An 18,201-nucleotide genomic window follows, 5' to 3' on the forward strand; every position below is an offset into this window, starting at 1 on the left:
GCAAGGAGCCCACCACCTCTGCTGCAGTCGCCAGCTCATACAGGAGACAGATGCGGAACTGCCTACAGAACATGCTACCTCCAACCAGAATTCCGGCCGTCAGTAAAACTTGAACCCTTCTCCAGGCAACCCACCCTGCAGTTACTACGGATGATTTCATGAGAGGCTTAGTTCAAAAGCAGACAGAATGAAGAGTTTGCCCAGCATATAACCACACATGATCTCATTGCAACATACTCCATAACATCGAAAAGGTTTGCTGACGCAGTAGCAGAATTTTTGCAGGAATTTTTGATACCCCTAACACGAAACTGCGAATACAATATAAAAATCTCGGAATTTCTCTGTTAAAAGTGGGTTATTTATTTTCTTTATGGATTATACTTCCAAAATAAACTATTACAGTTGTTTTAAAAGTAATAGAAATTTTTTTTTTTTTTTTTTTTAAAACAGTAATGAATTTTCCGAACTCAATATTTTTCAATTTTTAAATTTTAAAAATCTATCAAAATTTTTCTATTGATTCTATTTTTACGATATTTTCAGGGTCAATGTGAAATTTTATGTTCTTTCCAATAAATCGAATATAATATTTTAGACAAACGTTTTTTTTTTTTAAATTCACGACCCCCCCCCATCCCAATTTTTAAGTGTCTATTAAAAAGTAAATACTTAATTTAGTAACCCGAAAGTAAATAATTAATTTACTCACAAATTGAAGAGAAAAGGTCAATACATAATATATTCAAATTTTAAAAAAAAAAGACATAGTGTTCTTTTAGAATTTTACCTGTAAAGTTTGAAGTTTAAAACCTTTTTTTTAAACCACGTTATTTGTTTTTTCTTTTTTAATGGAACCTTGGTCCTTGCTCCTTTAATTGAAAAAAAAATTAGGTCTTGAATTACATTTTTCGAGAAGTTATAAGCTTGGAAAGACAGGGGGTCGAATAATTCACGCCTCCCATTTTGTAAATGTCTAATAATAATTAATTTAGACCCCCATACATAATTATTTACTCACAAATTGAAGAGAAAAGGTCAATACATAATATATTCAAATTTAAAACAAAAAGAACATATTGTTCTTGTAGAATTTTACCTGTAAAGTCCGAAGTTTAAAACCTTTTTAAAAAAAAACACTTTTTTTTTTTTTTTTTTTTTTTTTTAAATAAATCTTGGTCCTTGCTCCTTTAATTGAAAAAAAAATTAGGGCTTGAATTGCATTTTTCGAGGAGTTATAAGCTTGGAAAGATGGGGTGGAATTATTCGCTATTTTCACGAAATTTCTGATACTGCTACTGACACAGTCAACAAAAATGCAGTCCTGTCGCAAGTGACAGTGCCATGGCTGTATTCGACGCCTTCTGCTCCATTGAAACACCTCCTCCCCCAATGCTGTTCTTGAGACACAGACTCTTGTTCTTAAACACCACATATACAATGACCTATGCAGAGTATGTGAACATCAAGCATTTAATCCACAATTTTGTAAATTCCCTCTATCTTGCCCAAAATATACCCTTATTTTCTGAGATGCAACCATAACTCGTATTCTACACAAATTCTTAATGTAGCTTTCACAGTACCAGGAATTCTGATAAGCAACAACTATATATTTACCAGTCGATGGTAAGTTCCGTCATTTCTATTCTGTTGTTTTACTAAAAATTCAACTATGTAAACAAAGAAATAAAACGGTAATTTTTTACAAAATGCATCACAATCAAATTCTTTATCAACCCGCCTAATTATTATTATTGTTGTTGTTATTATTATTTAGATATCCTGTTACAAAAAAAAAAAAAAAAAAAAAAAAAAAAAAAAAAAACGGGTTTGTTTTACAAATTCGAAAAAAAAATGATCTGGACAAGGAGTTTAAAATAAAAAAAATTATACAAAATACTATTAGAAATTCAACCAATAAATGTCACAAGTTGGGTTTCTAACAGTATTTTGTATATTTTTAAGTCATTGTCAAGATTTCAAAGACACTAGAGAAATAACTAACTAGAGAAATAAAACTAGAATCAGAGGGCCAGGCCTTTATGTGCTTCAGACTAAATATGCAACACAATATTAGCTACTTGTATTTTCTCTACCGCTCTCCCTCAAACCAAGACTGTACCCTAATAAACAAAGTCTCAGACAGCATAGATATAGCACTCTCCCTCGATACTAGCGCACAAATACATGTATTTGGTGACTTCAATGTCCACCACAGTAACTGGCTAGGATTCTCAAATCACACAGACGTAGCTGGTAGCGCCACATATAGCTTCTCTATATCTCATTCCCTATCTCAGATGGTTACATTTCCGACACGTTTCCCAGACCAGCACGATCAACATGCCTCACTTCTAGATCTCTTTCTGACAACGGTTCCCAATGACTGTACAACAAATGCCCATAGCCCACTCGGGAATGCTGATCACGCTGTGATAATGGTAGAAATCAGCCTAAATTCTCGCCCTAAAACTGAAGACCCACTACTCAAAACAACGAGGTATTACAAAAAGGCTGATTGGGAAGCCATCAGGGAGCTCATCAGAGATGCCCCATGGCAAAATATCTTTACTCTTCCAGCGGAACAGTGTGCAAATGAGACAACTGAATGGTTCAAAACTGCTATTGAAGCACATGTTCCCGCACGGAAATACTATAGCAAGCCCCACTCCCCCCAATGGTTTACTTCTGCTTGTGCAGCTGCCATTTGTCAAAGGCAGCATGCGTTCCGCAGATTCAACCGACATAAGTCCAGCTCAAATAAACAGAAGTTTATAGAAGCTAGAAATAATTGTAAGAGAGTGATAGACACAGCTAAGTCAGATTACTCTGAAACCACCAGAAAGCGCATCGAAGCACAGAAATTAGGAACCCGGGATTTTTGGAAAATCTACAACAGCGTAGTTAATAATGGACAGTCAATTATTCCCCCACTAACAAACAATCATGAGGTTGCTTGCACGGCAACTGACAAGGCTAATCTGCTTGCCAGTCGGTTTGCCTCAAACTCCACACTGAACTCGGTACACCACTCACTCCCTGATTTTCCTCTGCGAACAGACGCCACACTTGACGATTTGAAAATCACCCCTTCTCAGGTACATGCTATTATAAAAAACCTAGACACCTCTAAAGCATGTGGACCAGATCTCATCCCGGCTGTGCTATTAAAAAAATGCTCTGCCGAGGTTGCTCCAGTTCTGTCCAAACTTTACAATAAATGCCTTAACGAATCTTGTTTTCCCGACTGCTGGAAAACCGCCTCTGTGGTACCAGTCTTCAAGAATTCTGGTGAAAGAACTGACCCACTAAATTATCGCCCCATTAGCCTCCTCCCGCTTTTCGCCAAAATATTTGAATCCTTAGTTAATCAAGTCCTAGTCCAGCACCTAACAGCTGCTAAACTCCTGACTGACAAACAATATGGATTCAGGCAAGCCCGTTCAACAGCAGATATCTTAACTGTAGTTTCTGAACGTATATACCGTTCATTGGATAAAACAGGGGAGGGTAGAGCGGTGGCCCTTGATATATCTAAGGCTTTTGACAGGGTATGGCACGATGGTCTTCTAAGGAAAATTAGATCATATGGAATCACTGGAAGAATTCATAACGTAATTAAATCCTTCTTAAGTAATAGAAAAATCAAAGTTGTCGACGGACGTACATCCAAACAATATGACATAAATGCGGGAGTGCCTCAGGGGTCTATCCTTGGACCTCTATTGTTCCTGATATTCATAAACGACCTCCCTGATAATATTGTTTCGGAGATGGGTATATTTGCCGATGACACCACTCTCTATAACAGATATGAGGGGAAAACAAATGAACACATATCCAAGAAAATGGCAGAAACACTAGAGGATGACCTCCAATCCGTAGTGGAATGGGGACAAAAATGGTTGGTCTCATTCAATACTGCTTAGACTAAGCTTGTTTCCTTCAATAACTACAAGAAACCTTCTCTACCACCAATAGCAATGGCCAAGAACACATTGCCTGAAAGTACTTCTTTTAAACTCCTCTGCCTAACGTTTACAGGGAATATGAACTGGAATAGATACATTGAGAGCATTGCCAAGGCTGCTGCAAGGAAGGTTGGCTCCCTCTACCGTGCTAGAAAACTACTTACGCCTGCCAGTATCCTATACCTCTATAAGGCAACCATTCGCCCATGTATGGAGTACTGTTGTCACATCTGGGCTGGTGCATCTGCTGCTTGTCTCTCGCTCCTGGACAGGGTTCAAAAAAGAGTCGCCAACCTGATAGGTCCTGAACTGTCATCTAGGCTTCAACCTCTGTCCCATCGACGAGATGTTGCATCCCTCTGCCTGTTCTACAAATACTTTAATGGTGAATGCTCTGACAAACTGCAAACACTTGTACCTCTCCGACGTAACTACCCCCGACAAACCCGACAAGCTACTAAGTCTCATCCCTTTACAGTGGAGATCCCTAGGTGCAAGAAAGCCTTTTACTCCAATAGTTTCTTCCCCAGAACTGCGGGTCTTTGGAACTCCCTTCCGGGATTCTGCTTTCCCAACTGCAATGATATGCAGAAGTTCAAGTGTAATGTTAACAAACATCTTTCTACTCTTCTCCCTTCATAATGACCCCGCTAATTAATTCCCTAATAGTAGCCCCCTGCTTCAAAGTGGCACTGTGCCTTGTTTGGGGTGAAAATTGAATAAAAAAAAAAATAAATAAAAAACATGCTTGTGTAACGCTCGACACTAATTTTCGAAATAAACATTTTACTTTAAATAAATACACTAAAAACTTATCCAACAAGGTAGGAGAGTAATTTATCTTGCCTTTGGTAATATTTATTTGGGTGCTTATGCACTTCGTGCTATTTTTTCAAATAGTATTTTCAAGTTAAATTCAAGTTTCACAATATCTTTTATTTAATTGTTAGGTGAAAGTACAGAATAGTTAACAAAACACCCTTCCCTCCCCATGTTAAGAATGGGTTTTTCTAAATAATAACGTTATTCTAGTAGGGTAGCATAAGTGCACAAGTACCTTTTATTTGTTATATATTTGTTTGTTTTTTTTTGGAGGGGGGGTGACACTAAAAACAAAATTCTACCTTAAGTACAAGTAAGAAGTTATAAACACCATGATAACAGAAACGCATGTACTTTGTACAGTTTGTTTTTTTAACGCTTTTAGTACATTGTGCTAAAAACGTCAAAACAACAAAATAGTTTGGCACTTGCCCGATGACTCAGCAGCAGCTCTGTACACCACTCAGCTGCCTCAGTCTATCCTTGAGTCCATCTACTATGCACAGCAACCAACAACCCATGAGGTTTGCTTCCATGACTTCAACGATGGTACCATCCTGAATCAATATCGTGGGATGACATCTGCACTGCTACTGCCAGTGACCCATCCATGGTGCTGATTCTCGACATGGTGGAGAATGACTTTCCAGCTAAACAGGATTTCCCACCTGATGCCTGACCATTCTACCAGTACCGCAATCATTTGAGCAGCTTTGACGGTGTGGTACTATACCACAACCACATAGTTATCCCCAAATCCCTCCAGCCTAGAGTCTTGGAATCTCTCCACTTGGTCCACCAAGATGTTACCCAAATGTGTTATAGGGACGAACCATCCTCCTTCTGGCCAAGCATGAACTCTGCCATTTGCAACATGCAAGAGATCTGCTCCGAGTGCAATCATATGGCCCCCCTCTCAACCATGCATGCCACCGACTCCACCAATCCAGCCAGTTTACCTCTTCCAAGCTATTGTTGCTGACTACATCACATATCGCGGCCATTTTCACATATTTCATCATTGTAGACCGCTACAGTAACTGGTCAAGTGTGGAAACGTCTAATAGGGCAGATGGACTCATTAGGGCATGGCACAGAACATGTCAGCTATAGAATAGCAGAGGAGCTCTCTTCCGACAGCAACCCTGAATTCACTGCCTCCAAAACTGAGTGTTTCCTAAATGCTTGGAGAGTGAGCCACAGACACTTATCAGTAGCATTCCCCTGCAGTAATTCAAGAGCTGAGATTGCGTTAAAACCGTGAAATGAATGTTAGTGAACACTAAAAATGCATCAGGATTATTAAACACCAACACCTTACAAAGGGCCATGCTTCAATATCACAACACACCAGATTGCAACAATGCCCTTTTCCTACTATGTACCTCTTTGGTCACCCTATTAGAGATTTCATCCCAATACACCCCGGCAACTACAAACCTCATCCCATGTGGCAGGAGACTCTTCTACGAGCCAGGGAAGAGGCCCTGCGCAACAGACACATGCATAATGCGGAGAGGCTGTTGGAGGACATGGTCAACCTGCCCCTCCTTAAAGTTGGGGACACAGTGCAAATCAAAAATCAAGTGGGGCTCTACCCCAACAAATGGGACAAAACTAGAGTTGTGATTCAACCCTTACGACCTCTGACAACGAACAGTGACTGTAAATTTGCACAAGTAATTTTTGTATTTTTTTTCTCCAGTCTTTGCCACTTGCAGTACCAAAGATTGTGAGGGGGGCATAGAGGATTATTATTCATTTTGTTGTAATTCATGCAGTGTTGCCTGCTATACGCATCTTCACTACATGTGAATAACACTCTTGTATTTCTTCTGTTTCAGGTATCCAATAAATTCTTGGTCATTGCGACACGTCAAAAAGTAAACCGTACTTGTCTAATTTGAAGAAGTTCTTCACAATTTTAGCAAGGTCCTTTGAATTAGCAACTGTTGTAGGATTGAGGTAAAAAAAAAAAAAAGTTGGTTGATGGGAAGGGAAGGCATTAGGCAGAGAGCCAAAGTTCAGATGTAAATTCCACGACAATATTCTGCTGAGATTATCTCAAAGACTAGATTAATTTGCTTTGTTACCACTTGTAAAATCAAATAAAACTACTTGATAAAATTTGGCAGCCATCTGGAAAGCTAACCTCTTCAACATATGAGAGCAAAGAATTCAAATTTTCTTCCTTTGATAACTGGGAGGTATTAGACAAAAAAAAGAAAGAAAAAAAAAAAAGCACAAGTTATGTTTTGCATTACGTTCGCCACGTTTCCCGCCCCCTTCCAATGTCATGATCACAAATAGTGCAGCCGAGTAAGCGCTTCTTTGTTCAGGCCACACCATATTTCCTCTATGGGAAAATTATGCCCAAGACTTTTCGGGTAGCCTATCATCATCACTGTTGTCATAAGTGGTTTCAGAACTACTAGTGTCGGAAGCATCATCTATCAAACTTGTTCAGTTATTCACTTTCTTTTGATGAGCGACTGCTGCTATGAAATGGTAAAGGAACTCCTGGACAAGGGTACAAATTCTTTATATGATAAGGGATTCCATCAACCATCACAGAGTTTGAACTGGTGATTCTAATCACCCAGCCTGTGCTGGATTTGTTCGTACACCTGGTGAAAGGGATTCTGGTTCAAACAGTATCTTCCACTTGGTAACACCCCTGGGCATTTTGCAAGTTAGGGGTAGCCATAGAATTAACATCTCGTATGCAGATGTCATAGGTGTATATGGCATTGGACAAAGCCATGGATGTTGAAACACTGTCTTTTGGTGTGATGTTACACCAATAAACCACTTCTGGTATAGAACATTGTTTCCTATCTGTAATGGTTTTCACACTTTTGTGGTTTCTCTCAATTGCATCTTTTCCTCATGGTTTGTAGGAATACCATAATTGGAGCCACATATCTCAGTCTGGCAGGAATTGTCAAAGTGTTAGCTGGTAAATGCGGTGCCATTGTCCATTAGTATTTTAACTGGTGGGCCGCATTTTAAAATATGGATTCCAACTGGTATTGACACTTGGTGAATCTTGCTGATACAGAGACCACCATATTGCAAATTAATCAATGAGTGTAAGATAGTAGTCACTGTCATGATGAGTGATGTTCACACTCAAACTGTTCCAATTGTCCTCCACTTTAAGCCTCTCTTTGCACCAGTATACAGGCACAGGATCAATCGGCTGTCATGCCTCACATGTTTTAACCACCATTCATACGTCAGCTTTTAACAGTTGGGTCCTTTCATTTAGCAAACTATGTCGTTTTATTCCAGGGTGTCCATTCTGATGATGAATGTGTGCAATTTGTTTAATGTTCAACCAATGTGCAGTGATGGTGCAAGTGTGTTGAGTGGGCTCAACTTCAGTTTTTATTTTGCTGAGCCACCACTGTGGTACTCTCGTCAGTTGGTCGGTTTTATCACCTGATTTAACTAGTACTACATTTACTATTAGCCTATACTCTTTAGTCAAGTTCATGAGTGTGCTGAGCTGTCTTTGTAGCAGCATTTTACTGGCTGCCTTGGTGGTGAGTCACAACTTCCCCCATTAGGGTGCCCATTGTCCATCAGTAAACACAAGCTGAATCTGTCCTGATATGTAGTATCTTTACATGCCACTGGAATACAAGGTTAACTCCTTTTAACACTGAATCCAGTTCTGTCAGGTTAACGTGTTGCACATTATTCGCCGAGTGCAACCAGCCCACATTTTCAATGATTGATCCGTTGGCTTCTAGCATGACCCCAGTGGCAAGTAAGCTTCTGAGCCCACCCAAATTGTAAACTCATTTCTGTTCATAGATTGCCTGATGTATCCTGTTCAGTGTTTTTATCAGCATACTCCTGAAAGGGGAGTTATCTATTTTGTCATCCCAGCCAGTGATAACTTTGTAGGCACGATGTTTCATGTACGCTGTAGTTATGCTGAGCAATTTGAAAAAAAAAAAAAAAAATTACCATTTTTTCTTATACTGAAAGGATTGTTCGTCTCGTCATGACTGATGGAAATTCTAAAATATCTCCTCCCCATATCCATTGTAGTCTACTGCCATCACTGGGAACACACAATCCGAGCACTCATGCTCCTTCTTGAAGTCGCTCAGTCCAAATTTTGCCAAATGTTCCTTCACTCGCTCTGCAGATATGAGATGTAAATTGACAAAAACTGTATGACGACGTGGCTTGTTGTAATTTGTCGGAAATTACTGAATTCATAATGGATAGCATTATTATCTGCGCAATGTTCAGGCCAAACCGGTCATGTGAGATAATACTTTTGTTCCTTCAACATTATTATTTGAAATAGACATAGTAATTTGTGTATGTGCACCTGAAGATAGAACTTCTCTAAGTTCAGTATGGCAACATTAAAGCCTTTACGCAGCCATTTCCACAACTTCTGTGTACATACATCTGCATTTACTGTGAAAGCATAGACAAAATTATTGAACTCCCTATAGTCCATCACAAGTCACACTTTTTTTTGTTCATCTGTACTGTTGCCATTAACGAAATTAAGGACTTAGGTGGACCTAGCTCATTTACTAAATATGGCACCAACCATCCATTTTTCAGCTATAAATCCAGTTTTTTTTCTTATTCAGCCTGAATATGCTTGGACACAGGCTACTCCGGTATTTGATTCTTTAGTTGCCTTGGTGTTTGTCCACCTGTCTATTTCCACACATTGGTCCACTCTTTCTTCCATTGGTCAAATACATCACTGAAGTCTGGCTCATCGATTTTGATTGCAGCACACCTGGATACATTCTCCATGAAGAAATGAACCTTACCAAATTCAGTCAAATGACCCCCCCCACACCAACTTCTTAAGAACATCAAATCATAGTAAAAGGTTGGAACTTAAGTTTTCCTTTGACAACTAAAGCCACCAAGTGTGAAGATTGCCCACTGTAAACTCAAATTAGCTATTTGCATAGCATCGCCTAACCTTTCCATTTGCAATTATCACTTTAAGAATCTGCCCTCTCCACCGATGACATACCACGATTGCAATAGCTGGTGTCAATTAGGGCTGTGTATTGTCACCTATCAACAAATATATGGAGACTCAATATGTCTTGTTTTTCACTTGCATGGGGAGTACACTGGTGCTGGCTGACATCTTTTACCCGGTCATTTTCTTGGGATTCTGCAGCAAAGTGGCTAATCTCATTGCACTTGAAGCATCATAATTTATGTTGTGACCTTTGGATGCTTCTCCAATCAGGCTGTCCTATTGCACAGTCTTTGGCCATATGACCCTGGTCACAGCATCTGTAACAGGTGATCCCTGTTCAGAGATTCATTGTGGGTGGAACTCTAACCTCATCTCAAAGTGGTTGCATGGCTGTAACAATGTTCTCAGCAGCATCCAATGTGAATACCCTAGCTCGTGCCAACAAAATGGCGACCACTGAAAACCATTACAGAATACACTGAATAATAAAGATCTTAATATCATGAAGACTACTTGTCAGCGACAATTTTAAATGTGATAGTCATTCAAAACATTTTGAAAGGTGAGTGTTTAGTTGGTACACATTCGCCTTGTTTTTTATATGAAGGAAATTCTGGACAAGCACCAATATTTTAGCAAATAAATAATTCAAAGTTTCATTGACATGAGAAATACACAGACAGATACTAGTCTAGTGATTACACGATTTCATTAATATATAGAAGAGATAATTGTAGAAAGAACAATGATTACATCATAGCTTTCTACATTCTGAAGTGGTTTGGGAGTCTTAATTAAAACAGCTAGATAGACGGTAATAATGGCAAACTTCTACCTAATGAGACAATGGCATTCTACATGTAGTCTAGTGCATTGCAGCATCTGCTGTACCTGAAGCTGGAGTAGCTGTTGAAGCTGGGGTTGCTTCTCCAGATAGTGACCTTTGTAATAAATTAATGACATATTACGAAGTCGACACTCCAGATGCAGGTCTGGGCAGGTGATAAGGAGACCTAGGTTAGCCCAGTTACCAGGCTCCCCCTCTCTTGGCATTGCAAAGTTCGAGAGAAAGGCAAGCCAAGACGGTTGGAGCAAGCGCAGCTGCAGGAGTTTATTTTTATTTTTTTTTTATTTTATTCATGTTCACCCCTTACAAAGCATATCGCCACTTGGACGTAAGGGGCTATTATTTGGGACCATGTCTAGGAAAGACTATTAAGATATTTGTTTATGTTACATTTAAACTTCTGCATATCAGTACAACCAGGGAAGTAGGCAGCAGGAAGAGAATTCCAAAGTCTAGCTGTTTGAGGGAAGAAACTATTAGAATAGAAAGCTTTCTGTCATTTAGAGACATCAACAGTGAAGGGGTGAGATCTTATTGCCAAGCAGGTTTGTTTGGGATATGTACGTCGAGGGGGTACAAGTGAAACGAGTTCATCAGAACACATTCCATTAAAATATTTGTAAAACAGGCAGTGATGCAACATTGCGGTGATGAGACAGGGGCTGGAGCCTAGTGGAACCAATTGGATTGACAACTCTTTTTTGGACCTTATCTAAGAGAGAGAGACTAGTGGTAGATGCACCAGCCCAGATGTGGCAGCAATACTCCATGCATGGGTGAATGGTGACCTTGTAAAGGTACAGGATACTCTCAGGTGTGAGTAGTCTTTCAACTCGATAAAGGGAACCCACCTTCATTGCAGCAGCCTTTGCAATGTCCTCTATGTATTTGTTCCAGTTCATATTGCCTGCAAATGTTGGGCCGAGGAGTTTGAAGGTAGAATTCTCAGGTAGGGTGCTATTTGTCATGGATATAGGGGGTTGGAGAGGCGTCTTGTAATTGTTAAAGGAGAGCAGCTTAGTTTTACTAGCATTAAATGTTACCATCCATTTGCGGCTCCATTCCACTATAGTCTGGAGGTGATTTTCTAATGATATTGCCATTGTCTTGAATTTATGTATATCTGCTTTTTTTTTCATGCATATTATAGTGTTGTATTATCAGCAAATATACCCATCTTGGACACAATATTATCAGGGAGGTCGTTTATGAATATCAGGAATAATAACGGTTCAAGGATCGACCCAAGGCACTCCCGCATTAATGTTATGTTGCTTGGATGTACGTCCGTCAATGACAACCTGTATGCTTCTATTGTCTAAGAAGGATCTAATTATATTTAGTATACGTCCAGTTATACCGTACGATTTAATTTTCATTAGCAGCCCTTTATGCCAGACTGTGTCAAAGGCCTTGAATATATCAAGGGCTACAGCCCTGGCTTTGCCTACCTTATCCAGTACATGGTAAATGCGTTCAGAGATGACTGTTAAAATATCTGCAGTAGAATGACATTGCCTGACTCCATACTGTTTGTCAGAGGGAAAATTTGCTTTTGCAAGGTGGTGAACAAGTGCTTGATTAATTAAGGTCTCAAAGATTTTAGCGAAAAGTGGAAGGAGATTAATGGGGTGATAATTGAGAAGGTCTGTTCTTTCACCAAAATTCTTGTACATCTTCCAGCTATTAGGGAAGCAAGATTCAGCAAGGCATTTATTGTAGAGCTTGGAAAGGATGGGGGCTAGCTCGGCTGAACATTTCTTAATTAGTATAGCAGGGATGAGATCAGACATACACACCTTTGAGGTGTCTAAGTTTTTATGATATCGTAGACATGCGAAAGAGTGATTTTTACATCATCTAATGTGGCTTCAGTCATAGGAAAATATGGGAGGGAGTTATTTGTTGGTTCTAAGGTGGAGTTGAAGGTGAATCGCCGGGCAAGCAGTTCCGTCTTCTCCATTGCCGTGCATGCAACCTTCTGGTTGTTACTCAGTGGAGGAATTATTGATTGTCCTTTATTCACTACACTATTATAGATTTTTCCAGAAATCATGAGTCTCCATCTTTTGCAATTCAATGTGTTCCCTGATTATTTCAGCATGCTTTCTTTTGACTGTCACTATTTCTCTCTTACAATGATTTCTAACATCTATGAATTTTTGCCTATTTGTATTTGACTTATGACGTACAAATCGGCAAAATGCATGCTGTCTTTGTGCAATGGCAGCTGCACAATCTGCAGTGAGCCATGGGGGTGAGTGGGGTTTGCTATAATTCTTCCGTGTGGGAACATGTGCTTCTGCTTCAATGCCCGTTTTGCACCATTCAGTTATCTCATTGGCATACTGTTCAGCAGGAAGAGAGAAGATATTGGATGTGTTCTCTAATGGCTTCCCATTCAGCCTTGAAGGAGTTGCTGGAAAGGTGTTGCAGTGCTTTCACCATCCGTCTATCAGGACTCCAACCCGAATTATTGTTTATTTTTCAGGGTTTACTCACTTAGCTTTTACCAGGGAAAATCCATAAGGCAGGCGATAATAACAGGTTAGAATTATAGTTTTAGGCAAATATCAAGTATTACAGTTCAAGAAAAACAGGATTTGGCAGACCTGTATAAGAATACCTACCCCCTAAAAACGCATGTTTTTCACCTTTTAACTTTTTCGACGATTTTTATAGATTACAGGGGTTTGTATTACTGTACACATAGATTCGAAAAAGAAATATATAACAAATAAATGTTATCAAAGGCAAGATAAGTTACTTTTCTGCCAAACTGGATATATTTTTTGTGTTTTTATTCAATGTAACATATTTATTCAGCTCGAAAAACATACAGTGTTTACCGATGTATTCGAAAATTCAAGATTGCGTCTCACACCCTCTTTAACACCGTAAGTTTGGAAAAAGGTGTAATAAATAAAAAAAAAAACTATACAAAATACTATTAAAAACCCGCCGAATATATGTCAACCTATGTCACGGTAACATATTGAGCGAGTTTTTAACAGTATTTTATCCGGTTTTTTTATTTATAACATCTTTTCCCACACTTACCGTGTTAAAGAGAGAATCAGATGCCATCTTGAATTTTCCAATACATCGGTAAACACTGTATGGTTTTCGAGCTGAATAAACATGTTACATTGAATAAAAACACGAAAATATATCCAGTTTGGTAGAAAAGTAACTTATCTTGCCTTTGATAACATTTATTTGTTATATATTTGTTTTTTGACAACTTTTTCGAATCTATGTGTACAGTAATACAAACCCCGAATCTGAAAACCGTTTCCGTCGCAAAAAAAATATTCTTCATAAAAGTGGGTGATCACTTTTCCATCTAAATTTAACTTAAAATGAGCATCCACTTTCTGGCCACCTGAGAGAGGAAGCATTTTTTGTGTGTTTATTGGTTAAAAAGTTTTTTGATATCTTTTGCATGGTATTAATCCCTGAACTCTGGCAATATTTCTCATTTCACAGAGTATCCTTCGTTTACGCTACGCGCGAGCATAAACGAAGGCACTCGCGTACCAAACTGTCTTGTCACAGTGTAGTATTAGCGAAAAATTAAAATTAGACGAAAAACAAGTAGTTTTCCGAATATTAAACGATGTAATTCTATGTTATCACGGGTGGCCATTTTATACGCGCAAGCGTCCGCACATGGCCTACGCTCGTGCGTAAAGTTTTACCTAATAATCGTCGGAAAAAAAATTTAAAAAAAAAAAAGTGTAAAACACGCATTTTTAGGGGGTGGGCACTCTCGTACAGGTCCGCGAAATATTTCTATTGTCGAATACAATTTTAACTGATACTTATGTAGAATACGGACCGTGGCGTGCTAAAATAACGTTAATATTCATTTTTAACATGGGAATGGGTCATTTTTAACTATTCTGTACTTTCATCTAACACTATAATAAACAAAAGATACCGTAAAAATTGAACTTGAAATTTAGAAAATAGCATCGTCCATATTCTGGCCTAAGTTTAATTTTTTTATTACACTTATTTAAAAAAATAAAAATAAAATAAAAATACAGAAATATATTTGATTTATGTACTCGTCACGGAACGAAAATGTCATATTTCAAAAATTACATAAAATTGATCAAGTAGTTTATCATTTTTTTTTTTTAAACAAAGAAAATCAAAATTTATGAGTTTTAGCGATTTTACCACTAAACTAATGATGCACCTAAACTTTAAATTGATTTCTTGTAAGTTTTTAAGGGCATAAACAAACAAAAAGAGTACGAGAACATTTTAATGAAAAACGTCAACACAAGTATCCTACATAAATATAATCAAATAATAATTGAAAATATCATACCTCAAGAAGCAGAAAATTAATCTGCGTTTAAATAATTTAAAAAAAAAAAAAACAGACAGGTTATCCAATATTTGTTATGCTTTTTTTCATGCTATTTTCAAACAAACCGGGAAGCTAAAGTTCGGTGAAAGATTAACCAATGAAATGCCTTCATTTGGTACAGTGGCGCCGTCTACAATTAAAAAAAAACACTTAAAAGTGTAGATAACTCTGAAGAAAAAAAAAATGATATTTTTTCTTGTTATAAACTAGTAGGTGTACCCAGCGTTGCTCGGGGTCACATAAATTTAAATAGAAGTGAAACTATGTGTAATATCTTTATATTAAAATTTCTCTCCCCCCCCCTCTCTCTCTCTCTCTCTCTCTCTCTCTCTCTCTCTCTCTCTCTCTCTCTCTCTCTCTCTCCAGCCGTCTGTTTATGTTTCTTTCTTTTCCTCTCCTTTTTTTACTGTCTTCCTCCATAAACCTTTTAGTATCTTTCACCTAACTCATTCCTCTCTCTTGTTTTACTGTGCTGAAAATATATCATTCAGATACTGGAGCAACCTTTTTCAAATGTAATACTTCATTCTCATATTTATTGCTTCTGGGCAACTCCAAATAGAACAAAACAATGACGTTCTTCAATAAAAGTAATTCCGTTCCCTTCACTCACTTTCACGATAACATGAAGATAAATTAAAAAAAGATCTAAAAAGTATATATAAAATAAAGTAATTTTCAGATTGTAAACTGTTTCAACCACTTCCTCCTCATAAAATATATCTGAAATAAAATAATTTTCAGTCATTTCCAAGACTGACTCTGTATACCCCCCCCTCTTAAAAATATATATGAAATAAAGTAATTTTCAGTCATTACCAGGACTGACTCCATATAGCCACCGCTTCTTAAAGGTATATATGAAATTGTTATATTACAAAACTGAGCATATGGAAGTAAGAAAGGAACAAACGAAAAGGTTGAGTTTAAACCTTTTATTTAAAGATAAAATGATCATGAAACGAGCTGCTTAGCATGTCAGGATGTTCTGGTGGTGGCGGTGGGAATGCTGGTCGGATGTTAATATGACTCGGCGACGATTTGGTGTTAGGTCAGGCTAAGGTGGGGGCGACAATGTCAGGAATGTAGCTTAGTATTCTGGTTTCTGGGATATAGGTGCAGCGATGCGGCGGAGGATTGATCTGATTAGCAGGTGTCACTGTGTGTGGTGACAGTGGCTCCTGCTATTGGCGGGACAAACCTCAGTGTCTGGTGAGCTGTGGTGATCTAGTGGTGGCGGCAGAAGAGGGGTAGTCTTCAAGGCTTGCTATCACGTATCATGAGTGAGATGGTGGTGGTGCGACGGCGCAGTAATTTTAATAGCTGTTGTTGCTAGCGAGAGGTTAACGGCTGCTGGCTTGTGAGCTGTGATGATCTGGCGGCAGCGGTAGCAGCAGCAGAGGGGTAGTCTTCACTGCTTGCTGTCCAGTATCATGAGTGAGATGGTGGCGGTGCGGCAGCGGCATGGTAATTATATTAGCTGTTGTCACTGGTGAGGGATTAACAGCTGCTGGCATGTGTTATATCAATTTAACACTAAGAAAGTTGTGAATGTGTTCTAGTAGGTGTTGTACTTTGGCAGTGTTTTATGAGATAATTATTCGTGTTTATATGGTGCCAAAGTTGCGTCTGCTGTGATGTTTGTGTTTTGTATTTTGATTTTTCTTTTGATGTGTGGCTTCCTCTGGTGGTTTTCTTTGTTGAAGTGAGGTGCGAGTTATTCTGTTGATGTGTGTACATAAAAAAATGAGCTTTGATGTTGTTGTGTGTGGTTATTTACATTGTTTCGACAAACGAACTTATTATAATAAGTCCGTTTGTCTGATAATTATCAGTGTCACTGCTCCTGCTGGTTTCTGGTTTATTCATGTAAATATGGAAAGATATGCGATATAACAGAATAAAGTGAAGTTGCCCATTTTCCAATCGAATGATTGTTTTAATTGGGGATACCTTCCCCCTGCCTATGGTGTACTGGGAAGAAGCTTCACATGCGACCCCGCATTGACTTAGATCACAATGCATTGTAATCTACATTGCACTGTAATACACCTTCTGTTGATTTTATGCAAAAGTCAAGTATCATAGTTCAATTGTGCTCTAAACAGAAACATTCATTTCAAATGCGCCATTGTCTTGTTAAAGGGCCTACTGTTGATTGTATTAAATTATTTTTTAGTGATGGGACGATTCTATTATATTTCCTGATTCAATACAATTACCGATTCCGATTTCGATTCTGTATAAATCTCTGAATATTTAACTATAAAGTTGTTAATTTTTCCAATTATTATAAAAACACATGTTAAACGTAAAATACACTTGTGGGCGGATGATCTATAGATTTTAGAGTTACTGGTAGTTTAAAATCAATTAATATTTAATATTTTATCATTACTACCAGCAGTGGAAGATTTTGCTTTAACAAAATCAAATTAAATAGACAATTAAAAGAATCGTGTTTGGCATTGAACAATGGGTACAAATTTTTCTGATTGCAATACCCTAAAAAGTTCTGATTAATCGTCCCAACACTATTATTTTTACATAATTACTTGAATTAAAGTTAAACATACAAAACGTCATTGTTCAATTGTGTGCTAAAAAGAAACATTCATTTTGAACATGCCCCTTTCTTATAAAAGAATCGACAGTTGATTTTATAGGATGGGCCCTTCTGCTTGTGTGGTGATAAAACTTCTCAACTGCACTTGTGATGTTACATCTTTACATCATCAACGCTCTGATCCCCATCTGGCATCAATTGAAATGGATGGCTCTCGTCTTGGAGAGGCTCCATGTTTTGACAAGCTTCTGGGTTTGACCTTTACTCCTGATCTGAAATGGAACACGTACATCAAATCTGTTGCCAGGGATGCTGGGAAAATGGTGGGATCCTTCTATCGCTCCAGAAGATATCTCACTACTGATGCAATTCTCTATCTATATAAAAGCCAAGTACGTCCAAGGATGGAGTACTGCTGCCACATCTGGGCAGGAGCTGCTAAAAACAGCCTATCCTGCCTTGACAGAGTACAAAATAGACTTCGGGGTTTGGTGGGGGATGCCCTTTTCTCTTCCCTGCAACCTCTCTCCCACAGAAGAGACGTTGCAAGCCTGTCTTTGTTTTATCGTTATTTCCATGGCAGGTGCTCGTCTAAGCTCCAATCCCTCGTTCTCCCTCGCCAATCTT

The 18,201-nt window shown here is 38.4% G+C and overlaps 1 protein-coding gene across 3 annotated transcripts in view; it reads right to left on the reverse strand.

Annotated features, from left to right (window-relative positions):
- Nucleotides 1-15,110, reverse strand: part of LOC145249633 (citron Rho-interacting kinase-like) — a 384,140-nt gene extending 369,030 nt beyond the window's left edge. For all 3 annotated transcript variants that reach the window (XM_080111385.1, XM_080111382.1, XM_080111384.1), the window contains exon 1: nt 14,967-15,110. The gene's annotated coding sequence lies outside the window, so the exon portion shown is untranslated. The remainder of the gene's footprint in view (nt 1-14,966) is intronic.
- Nucleotides 15,111-18,201: the final 3,091 nt, after the last annotated feature.

The sequence above is a fragment of the Euprymna scolopes genome, chromosome 28 (assembly GCF_053919585.1).
Source record: "Euprymna scolopes isolate OS-2025 chromosome 28, ASM5391958v1, whole genome shotgun sequence".
Classification (NCBI taxonomy): domain Eukaryota; kingdom Metazoa; phylum Mollusca; class Cephalopoda; order Sepiida; family Sepiolidae; genus Euprymna; species Euprymna scolopes.